The sequence below is a fragment of the Pteropus vampyrus genome, unplaced genomic scaffold (genome assembly GCF_000151845.1).
Source record: "Pteropus vampyrus isolate Shadow unplaced genomic scaffold, Pvam_2.0 Scaffold78, whole genome shotgun sequence".
Lineage (NCBI taxonomy): Eukaryota > Metazoa > Chordata > Mammalia > Chiroptera > Pteropodidae > Pteropus > Pteropus vampyrus.
In genome coordinates, this window is record NW_011888859.1 from 2,079,080 (window position 1) to 2,089,702 (window position 10,623).

The window sequence follows — 10,623 nt, forward strand, 5'->3', positions numbered from 1 at the left end:
GAAGATCAAGTCGCCTATGGTTTTGTACGACTACTCCTGCTAAGGAATCTAATTGGCTTTGTAAAGTGGCGATGCTTTTGGATATGTCTTCCAAGCTGTCAGATAGGTCCTTAAATAAACTCTGGTAATGAGACAGGGAGAAGGCTAGGCCAGCTGTGCCAGTCCCTACCTCCGTAGTGATACCAAGGTCTATAAGAAGGAGAAAGAATTGTACTGCTCATTTGGGTCTTGCATGCATTAGAGGGATGGTCATAGACTGGATGTTTATTTCAGGGGCCAAGTAAACCAGGTCCCTGTCCAGTTAGCCGGGAGACAGAGATAGGAATTGGTTCCACAAAGGAAGAATATACCTGGGGTTCCAAGGCAAAAACTCATCTCAGTAGTGAAAAGGTGATCACTTGGCCTTCTGCTGTTTTCAGATTCCCAGGTCGAAACTGCCCCCGTGAGGGGTTGCAGGGGTCCGTAGGAAGTATCCTGAGATGCTCCAGAGGTTCTGTTTTCCCAACGTAAAAAATTTCTCTTAGTATCTTTAAAGGCACATCCAGTGAGGTTTTCATATGTTGCTAAGAGCAGGCATTCTTCTTGGGAGGGTTCCCAGGGAAAGATGCTTAAGCAATCACTTGAGCTCTCCTGACAGTAACCCGAACTTCTGTTTAGTAACCCTGTAGTCTTCACGTTGGGTTTCCATGAGAATCGTACAGGTTTCTTACACGGAACAGCCTGTGCTACTTGAGATAATTTCTCTCAACAAGGCTCCAGTTACTTCCCATGCCCACTCAGTGTGCATAGGGGAGGCTTCAGCCCATCCAGAGTAGGTGCAAACTAACACAAGCAAGTATCGGTGGCTCTGGCAGGGCTTGACCTCAGTAAAGTCCACTTCTAGATCTTCAAAGGGCATAGTCCCAATCGTTTACACCCCTGGATTGGATTCTGGCCTTTGGCTGGTATTGTTTCGCGTGCAAGTTACACATCTAGTTCTGATCTGGGCGTACAGGGCTGGGAGCTTGGGTATCTGGAAGCTCCCACCAGCCCTCATTTCTCTTGGTTCCCCCTTCACTTAAAGCCCATTGTTCTTCTTCCTTGGTGTATTTCAGAGACAGAGGTGATTCTGGTGCTCGGAGAACCTTGGAGACTGGCTCAGGATCCATTGTGGCACCTGGTTGATTGGCAGCCTCCTCAGCTGCTTGGTCTGCCAGTCGGTTTCCCCTACTGACACGGTCAGGTCCTCTCTAGTGGCCTTAGCAGTGAGTGGCTGCCACCTGAGGAGGCTTCCAGACTGCCTCTGACAGTTGAAGGATTTCTTCTTTGTTCTCGATTTGTTTTCCTCCCGCCGTCAGTAGCCCCTTCTCTTCATGAACGGCTCCGTGTACCTGCAAAGTGGCAAAGGCAGAGCTCGTCGGTGTAGATATTGGCCCGCTTCGCTTCAGCCCTCCGCAGCGCTGGATGAGTGCCCACAGCTCGGCCCGCGGCGCCGACCAGCCCTGCGGCAGCACCTCAGCTCCGGTCACCTCATCGGCAGTTGTTATTGCGTAGGGGCTTTGCGCTGTCCTTCGTGGATGGAGCTGCTCCCATCCGTCCCATCGGTGAACAACACCAGTTCTGGGTTCTGAAGAGGAACATCAGTCAGGTCCGGCCTGCTTGAGTAGACTTCATCTGTGACCTCTTCACAATCATGGTCGGGAGGCCCCTCCTCAGTGGGCAGAAAAGTAGCAGGGTTCAACGTCCACACAGTCTCGAGGCGGACGTGGATTTTCACGAAGCAGTCCCTGACAATGAGTTATCCTGGCGTTGGTCAGCCACTGTGTCCCTGGTTACTCATTAATGCAGTCACAGCACGGGGGACCTTCACATTTACATTCTGTCCCCGCGTGAGCTCATCCACTCCTCTGACCAGCACTACTGTGGCAGCTAAGGCCCGGAGGCACGGCGGCCATCTCACGGCCACCGGACCTAGCCTTTTGGACAGATAGGCAATCGGGCACTGCCATGGCCCGACTGTTCGTGTGAGGATCCCCAGGGCAGTGTGATGCTTCTCATGAACGAAGAGGTTAAAGTCCCATGTCATGTCCAGCAGTCCTAATGCTGGGGCACTGGTTAAGAGTCTCTTTATTTCTCTGAAGGTCTTTTCTTGTCTGGAGCCCCATTCCAGAGGTTCTTTACCGGACCCTGCTGTGGCCTCGTACAGTGGCCTGGCAACTTCAGAGAAACCTGGTAGCCAGATCCGGCAGAATCCAGCCGCCCCTAGGAATTCGTGGACCCCTTTCTTAGTGTTTGGCCAAGGTATTGAACAGATGGCCAGTTTTCTTTTGTGTCCAAGTGCCCAAAGTCCTTCTGAGATGATAAACCCAAGGTATCTGACCTCCTGTTTGCAGATTTGAGCCTTCCTCCATGACACCTTGTGTCCCATGGTAGAGAGTAGGGCCAACAAGGCTCTAGCACCTTTCCATCAGTCTCCTTGGGTGGGGCTAGCCAGCAGCAGGTCATCTACGTACTGGAGCAGGGTGCAGTTCAAAGTCTCTTTGGGGAAGGCAGCAAGATCTGCGGTCGGTGCTTCACCAGACAGGGTGGGTGGGTTCTTGAAGCCCTGTGGCGGTCAAGTCCAGGTCAGTTGTGTCTTCCTCCCGGTGTGTGTGTCATCCCACTCAAAGGCGAACAAAGGCTGGCTGGTGATAACCAGAGGCAGAAGAAGGCGTCTTTGACATCGGGGCAGGTGAACCAGCTTGTGTGGGCAGGTAAGAGACTCAGGAGGGTGTACGGGTTTGGGACCACTGGATGGATGGTGACCACTGCGTTGTTGACGGCGCAGAGGCCCTGGACGGGGCGGTAGTCGTTCCCTCCCGGCTTCTTGACCGGTAAGAGCAGAGTGTTCCAAGGTGACTGACACTCAGCTAGAATTCCAGTATCACGCAAACGCTGGATGTGGTCCCGAATTCCCAGGCATGCTTCCCACGGCACTGGATATTGCCTTTGTGTGACAGGAATGGCTCCTGGCCTCAGGTCCACCACGATGGGTGCGTGATTTCTCGCTAGACCTGGGGGCCCTTTTCTGCCCGGACAGCAGGGGACCCCTCTAGCAGGTTGGTTGGATTTGTTTGTTTTCTTTCCGGAGAACAGAGGCGCCACTCGTCCTCCCTGGGCACAGTCACAGCCATCATTAGAGCAGGTTGGCGCCCCAGGGTGAGACCGGTGGGCTTCCCGGGGGCAAAGGTGATCTGTGCTCCAAGCTTCGTTAACAAGTCTCCACCCAAAGAGGGATGGGGCACCCTGGTAGGAACAGGAACTCATGAGTCACCAGGCGGCCCCCTAACCAACGTGAGCAGCCTTTGCAGAACGAGAGGGCACTGCGGTCCCCTGTGGCCCCGATGATAGTTGCTGTTCAGTCTGTGGAGGGAGCCACGGGCGTGGTCACCACAGCATGTTCAGCCCCAGTGTCTACCATAAAGGTCACTGATTGGCCCCTACTTCTATTGCAACTGTAGTCTCCCAGGGACCCAGGATCAGGGAGCCTGGTCGCCCCTAGTCTGACTCTGCTCCAGCCAGGCCGATAAGGTCTTGGACGCCTGGCTCAGGCTGGTACTTTCCTTGACGGGGCTGACTGGACTTCTGTGCCCCTCAGGCGTTCTCCCGTGCTGGGGGCACTCATGTCCCCAGCGGCCGGTCTCTCTGCGGTAGGCGCATTGGTCACGGCACAGTGGAGGTCTCCTCTCGGTCTCTCCCTTCCGTGGGGGACCAGCTACCTGCAGCACTGGGAGCTTCCTAATGGAAGGGGAAAATAGACCTTAAAATCTCAAGAAAATAATTTGACAGAGCCGAATCAGTGATCAATTGTCCCCGCTCTGTGTGTATCCCACCCTGTGTTGGTGGTGCAAGGACAAACGAGGGTGAGTGCTTCCTCCAAAGAGGAGACCAGTCAGGTGCTCGTCTGGCCACGTCCTGAAGGAGCTTAGGTGACGCTTAGCTGTAGCAGACTCAGCTTTGTGTCTTACGATCAGACACTAATCTAATGCCACCCTGGACCATATTCCGTGCACCACAGAATCGCAGATGAGTCCACTCAGACTCCGTAGCCTTTAGGGACCTTATGGGTGCCCAGCCGTGGAACTACACATTCGTACCTGACTGATCAAATTGGTCAGGCCCCTCATTCATTCACACTTTCACACACCAGAGGTTAAAACATTGCCTCTCCCTTTCGGAAGGTCCTGACCTTTGTCTTCCCACGCCGGGAAGACACTGATGTCTTCCACCTCTGGGAGGACCCTGACCCATGTCTTCTAACTGAAGACCAGGAGGTGATCAAGCTCCTCTTCAGCCCAAAGACGGGACCTGACTGGGGTGCTGAGCCCCGGGGCCTTACCTTATCCTGTGGCCGTTCCTGGTGAGTTGGTTGGTCCGTCGTCCCTCCTTTGAGTCCCGTCGGGGGCTTAGCCATCCAGAGAGTCAGAGCCCGGTCCGAAAGATAACCCTTCAGGTGATGTACCTCCTCATTCGTTTCAGAGCCTCTCTGGCCTGGCCGAGACACTGGTCTAGCAGCTCAAAAGGCCTGCGTGGTTGGAATCTCGCTGGGGCCTCCAGACCGGCGAGAAACCAAGCACCACTTGGAGAGTTGGAGAACTCAGGTTTATTACGCCAGTGGTCCCAGAAGAGCTAGTGCTCTGAGGATCTGGGCCCCGAGCTCAGGGGTAACCTTACTTTTACAGAGTTTATCTGCCACACATCTGTTATCCAGACAGAACAAGCAAAGGGGAGGGTGAGTCTTCAGTTGATCTCAAGGTCACCTTGCCCTTTGGTCTATGAGGCAAGCATGTCTACAGAAGCAGAACTAAGAGCTGATTACAAGGTTAGCCATTTGAGTGGAAAATTCCTCTTCAATCCCAAATATGTGTGTGATTCATTTGCTAATTCAATAGCTTTCTATTTTTATTTTAGTGATTGCCTTTATATCTGTACTTATTTCTAACTCAATTCAGTATCTTCACATCCTCTATATATTTAGAAAGGATTGATTATTAAATATGAGCAATGTGTATTTAGTGTATTTCCTTTCCCTACTCACCTCAACATTATTTAATTGTATTATTTTTATTATGTTTATGCTTATATATTTAATGTATTTAAACTTATATTACTTGATTTATTAACTCTTTAAGGGAACTGACAAAGACTGCTCATCAAATTTGCCAAGACTTATGGATTCAGATTATAACTGAAAAAAATTTGAAAGAATTCCTGGAAAAATTTGTGAAGAAGGAAACCATGAAAGAGTCAAGGTTATTTTATTTATTTATTTATTTATGTATGTATGTATGTATGTATGTATGTATGTATGTATGTATGTGTGTATGTATGTGTGTATTTATTTATTGCTGCCTGGAGACTGTAATGGCAGACCTTCAAAATACAGAATATTTCTCTTAACAAGCCAAGAATATATATAACATTAATAAAAATAAGAACATCTGGATTACAAATAGTAAAAATATACACTTTTGATCTACCTAGTTGAGACCTGTAAATTTTCAAACCTGTAAATTTTCTTCTCATTATTATTATTACCCTCGTTATTAACGATGACTGATTTTTTGATTCTCCACAAAGGGAGAGCTTCCAATTAGCACAGACCAGGTCTCTTTTTTTAGTGTGACAGAACAAGGTTTAGTCACTGATTTCATTTCTTATCTAGTTTCATCAATTCTATAGTTAGTAAAATTCCTCCTAGATTTTGGAAGTTGTTTAAAACTCAGTCCTCCAATTTGTCCTGTTTATTCTTCTTATAGATTTTAGTGATAAGTTTAGAAAGAATGCAACAGGTATTGCTTGATTACTTGTTTTTTTCAGTTCCTGAATCTGAACCTTAGTGCATTTGTTTTTGACCAACAGCCTGTTTGACCTGTATCTACTGAGAGCTATAATGTAATCTTCATAACCATTAAGAGCAAACTTCGGGAGTCTTCCTTTTTATCAGAGGCTTTTTAATGTCTTACTTTTTATCAAAGGTTTAACTCAACAACCACGGCATCAGCTGGAATTAAATGTAATTATTTTTCAACCATTTTTAGACATCTAGGTTTATTGTTGTGCCTGAATAGATGGCAAATTTCTCTCACCTTTTTATAAATGTGACTGACTCATTCATAATTTTAAATTATTAGCGTTATAGTCACATTAAGTAGTACCCAATTGAATTAAAAGTGGGCAGTTAAATGTTCAGCTAGTTCTACTTAAAAAATAGAGCAAGTAACTGAAATATTTTTATCTTGAATTTAGAGAAGAAACCTATTTTACTAATGAAGGTAAAAAATCGAATTTTCTTTCAGGAAAAATGAAACATACTTGAAAATTTTTATAATGCAATAAATATATTTTAAGGTTAAGATTTCAAATGTAAAAGAAAAGTAATTTTGATAGGATAATTCAATTTTATGTTCATGAATCTTACTATATACATTGGTAAAAATAGGAAAAGGGTAAAGAGAATATGGACATGAAAGGCATCTATTCTTACAGGCCTTTTGGATCTGAAATTGTTACATTATACCTTTAAGCTACCTGATCACCAGTAAAACCTATAAATCTGACAATGTCTATACTGCATGGGGAGGAATCAAAATATACATAGCATGACTAATGCAAATGACTAAAATAAAAAGTGCTTTTGCAATCGTAATGGAGGTGTTATAGGCTAAATATAAGCAGTCTCTAATTTTTCAGCTGCAGCAGCTTTAACAGCAGAGATACAGAGTTGTGTATTGCCATCTTCTGGTGAGTTTCATCAGCTCCTTGTAGTACTTCATCAGATGGTGGATAAGGTTTTATAATAGACTCTTAAGGTAGCTGACTTTTCTAAAATAATGCCTTTATCAGTATGGATATATATGTTTATTAAATTAATGATATGCATATGGCAAATAAAATTAACTAATTTTAGACACAGACAGTTTTTAAATTTCAAAGGGCTGGGACTGTGATATTTTGGTTCATCCTTGCATCCTCCATACCTAACACTATTTATGGCAAAATATAGGTATTCTGCATACAGATGTTGAGTAATAAAAATAGGTGTCGTTACTGTCATTTTATAGTCTTGACTTTACTTTTCAGAATCAAATGGAAATAAATTCTTGAGTCTGAGGCCTCTGAACTATCTTACAATTTTATGTTCCTTCTTCACCTTGCTTCTCATTTCATCCAACATATTCCTGCTATTTCCAGGTGTTAAAAAGCTCCAGTCTTCTATGAAAGAAATAACCTGCTTCCTCTTCCATACATCCTATCTCTTCCAATGTCCAGGTTAATTTCAGGTGACTGATCTTTTCCCTGCGGAATAGACAGACAATGCTTGAGATCCCTTCCTAGCTTTAAAAATTTATCTTTTTGATCTCTTTATTCTCTGTTATGGAAGAGTTGGCCATAAATACATGTAACCTGTGTTATTTTTTACATACTCTCCTCCAGCAGTCTTTTCTGTGTTGTTTCTTTCTGATGAATAATCTTGGAGAATTCAAATTTTGGTTGGCAAAGCTAAATTACTTACCATAAATATTACATACTGAATCTGGAGGGATTAAATATCATCAGGCCCACCCTATGCATTTTGTGTATCACTAAACAATGGACCATCCGTTTGAGTGACTTGCTTAAGGTTATAAAGCACACCAACAGTAGATGGTTGTTAGCAGTTTTGCCATCTTTTTTCTTTTGAATCTTTTGGGCATTTGCCTCTCTAGCACAGGAAAATTAGTTTAAAAGAGAAGCTGTTTCCTCATGACCTCGTAGTAAGAAATGAACTTGGTCTTTTCCTCCTTGTGCCATGATTACGATGATCGTGAACGTTTTTGGTGTGAAGCTTCTGAAATAAACAGGCCTTATAAGATAATTTTTCTAGCAATAAAGACTCACACGTTATTCAAAAGTATGATTTTTATGTATGACCATTAGTGAGTGGCTTTACTCTCTTCTCATTTGTTAATTAATGAAAACAATAACTACCATACTTGAATAGCTACAACGAGTCAGGCACCATAGGAAGCTCTTTCCATATGTTATCTCTTGTATTTATAAACTACTTATGAGGTAAGCAATGTTTGGCAAATAAAGGGACAAAGGCTAAAAGACTAAAAGTAATAAGTCCAAGGTCACTCAGCAGAGGTAAGATTGGAACCCAGAATTACCTGAGGCAAATTTTGTGTTTTTCTTGAGATGACAATCTTTGAATATTATAGAAGCATATTTCTCATCACTATTTTATACAATTTGAATAACTCCAAAGACATTTCAAAATAATCTATATTTTCGTAGGTGCCTTTTCCAAATCTGATGATTTCAGGGCTGCACTATCCAGCAAATCTTTCTGTGATGATGGAATCTACGTGTGGTGCCCAATATGGCACCCACGAGCCACATGTAGCTTGAGCACTTGAAATGTGGCTAGTGTGACTAATCGACTGAATTTCTAATTTAATTTAATCTTAATATAAACTTAATTTTAAATAGTCTAATGAGGCTATCATATGGGGTAGTGCGGCTATATATTGTACAAGCTTTTCTGCAATTGTTTTCTTTCATCCCTTTACAGAGTCACATGACCACTTTTCAATCTTCTGTTCTATTTGGCTACTTTAAAATCATTGTGAGAAAGGCAAAGGAAATTATCTGCATCCTTGATTGTAATTATAATAATGGATATTAGTGGAAATTACTTTTAAATGTTAATTTCTAAGAAAAATATGGCATCACAACATACCTTTGCTCTTGCTTGGCTTCTTTACAAAAAATGTTAAAAACTTAACACTTTTTCTTTAATTGGGACTTAATTGGCTTCAAAGTGTAATGTAGAGGCTTCCTTTAACACTACTAATTCACAGTTTATTTGTTTATTTATTTTTACTCCTTTGCATCATTTCTTATTCTCCGTATGCTTTGTACTCATGCTTTTAGTATTTAAGGTGCAAAGAGGCTGAGGTTATATCTTGTAAACCATGGAGTATCTTTCCTATGTCATATAATTTAGATACCTAAACATTTAATGTATGGGAAGTAAACTGCTATTCATATAAATTTTTTAAAAGATGTTCTTTATAAAATATATTTGTTTAACAAAGTAAAACAGAATGAAATCCGTTTGAAATAAATAAAAAATTATGTAAACATAACACGGACCCACATAATACATATCCACCACGTTTTTAAGATATCACTTACTGAGTTTTTTATATTGTAAAAAGAATCATCATTTTACCAAAAATCATCCTTTAATAATAATCTCTTTTGTTTTATTAAAAAGAGATTATCATCTTTTGGGGAGTATATCTATTGCCTACATATGATACATCTGAAATTATTTTTATAAGGGCCAATTCAGGTTAAAATGATAAACCAGAGTTCTTTCAAGCAAAAGTTTCTACCTTAGAATGTTTAACACAATCTCAATTACAAGATGAAAGTGTTTGGGCATTGAGAACTTTGGATGAACGGGCATTTGTTATCCATAATGTAAACTGCATGATAAAAAAAAATAATCACTCCCAGTGGAATACAGTTCCACTGATTATACATAGGTTTTCAAGGACATTTCTCTACTGTCTCCTCCCCTGGAATTCTTCTCTTAGGGTGTGAACCAAGTAAGAGGAAATGAGACTTTAATAAAACTTAAAAACAACTACTCCAAAACTAGCTTGCTGTTTGTTTTCAAAATTTCATGACCTGTAAGAGATAGGGAAAGGGGCTGATGGAAAAAAAGTCAGAAGAAGAAAAATGGTTATTTTTCTTAATATAACAATAGCATTTTAAAACTTTGACAGCATTTTATTCATAACCCAAAAATACATTTGGTAGAGAACACTATTGAGAATATTTTGCATCTGGACAGTTTCTTTGAGCTGGTTAGCCATGAACTTCCATGTGTCATGAATTCCCTTGAGACAAGTAGATGTGAAAGAAATATTTTTCCATCTATAGAAAAATACAAACTATCATTCTTCTTTATTGTCGAAGTACATTTCTTCAAGGTAAAAATTGTTATAAATTATTCAAAATTATAAAATATGTCACTATTACCATGTAAGAAGTAGTGTTCAAGATTTAATATTCACTGAAAAATATTTTCTATCATTTTCTGTTTCTACTAGTCATTTAATTTTTGTTATTTTATTTAAATATAATTTTTACTAAAATATGTTTTTAAATATTTAATAAACCCATTTTACTATTTGTTGAAAGCCACTACCTTTATCTTATTTTAACTTTATTATCTTCTCGGATTAATATCTTGACATTAAAAAGATGGAACTTATTATAATATAATAATTCACTATACTTAAGAAGTAATCACTATAAAATTCTCTAAAATAATATCTAGAATAGCTCTTAGAGATTTACTAATCTAAGTCATTTTAGACATTAATAATAGGGTTTTGTATAGGTCAGGCACTAATTACAGAGTAGAGAATATTAACGGGTTTATTTGAGCCAAACTGACGACAATTGCCAGGAAGCAAAATCTCAATGGACTAAGACAATGCTCCAAAGAATGGCATTAAAATGAATGGAAATGACATAAGGAGGGTTACTTGAAATCATTGGTGGTAGATTAGCGGGTGGGAGAAAGGAAAGCAGGGAAATCTC

The 10,623-nt window shown here is 41.4% G+C and overlaps 1 long non-coding RNA gene across 1 annotated transcript in view; it reads right to left on the reverse strand.

Moving 5' to 3' along the window:
• LOC111741424 overlaps nt 1–520 on the reverse strand; it is a 13,995-nt gene extending 13,475 nt beyond the window's left edge. Inside the window, exon 1 of the long non-coding RNA XR_002780992.1 lies at nt 436–520. This is a non-coding gene — a long non-coding RNA (uncharacterized LOC111741424). The remainder of the gene's footprint in view (nt 1–435) is intronic.
• Nucleotides 521–10,623: the final 10,103 nt, after the last annotated feature.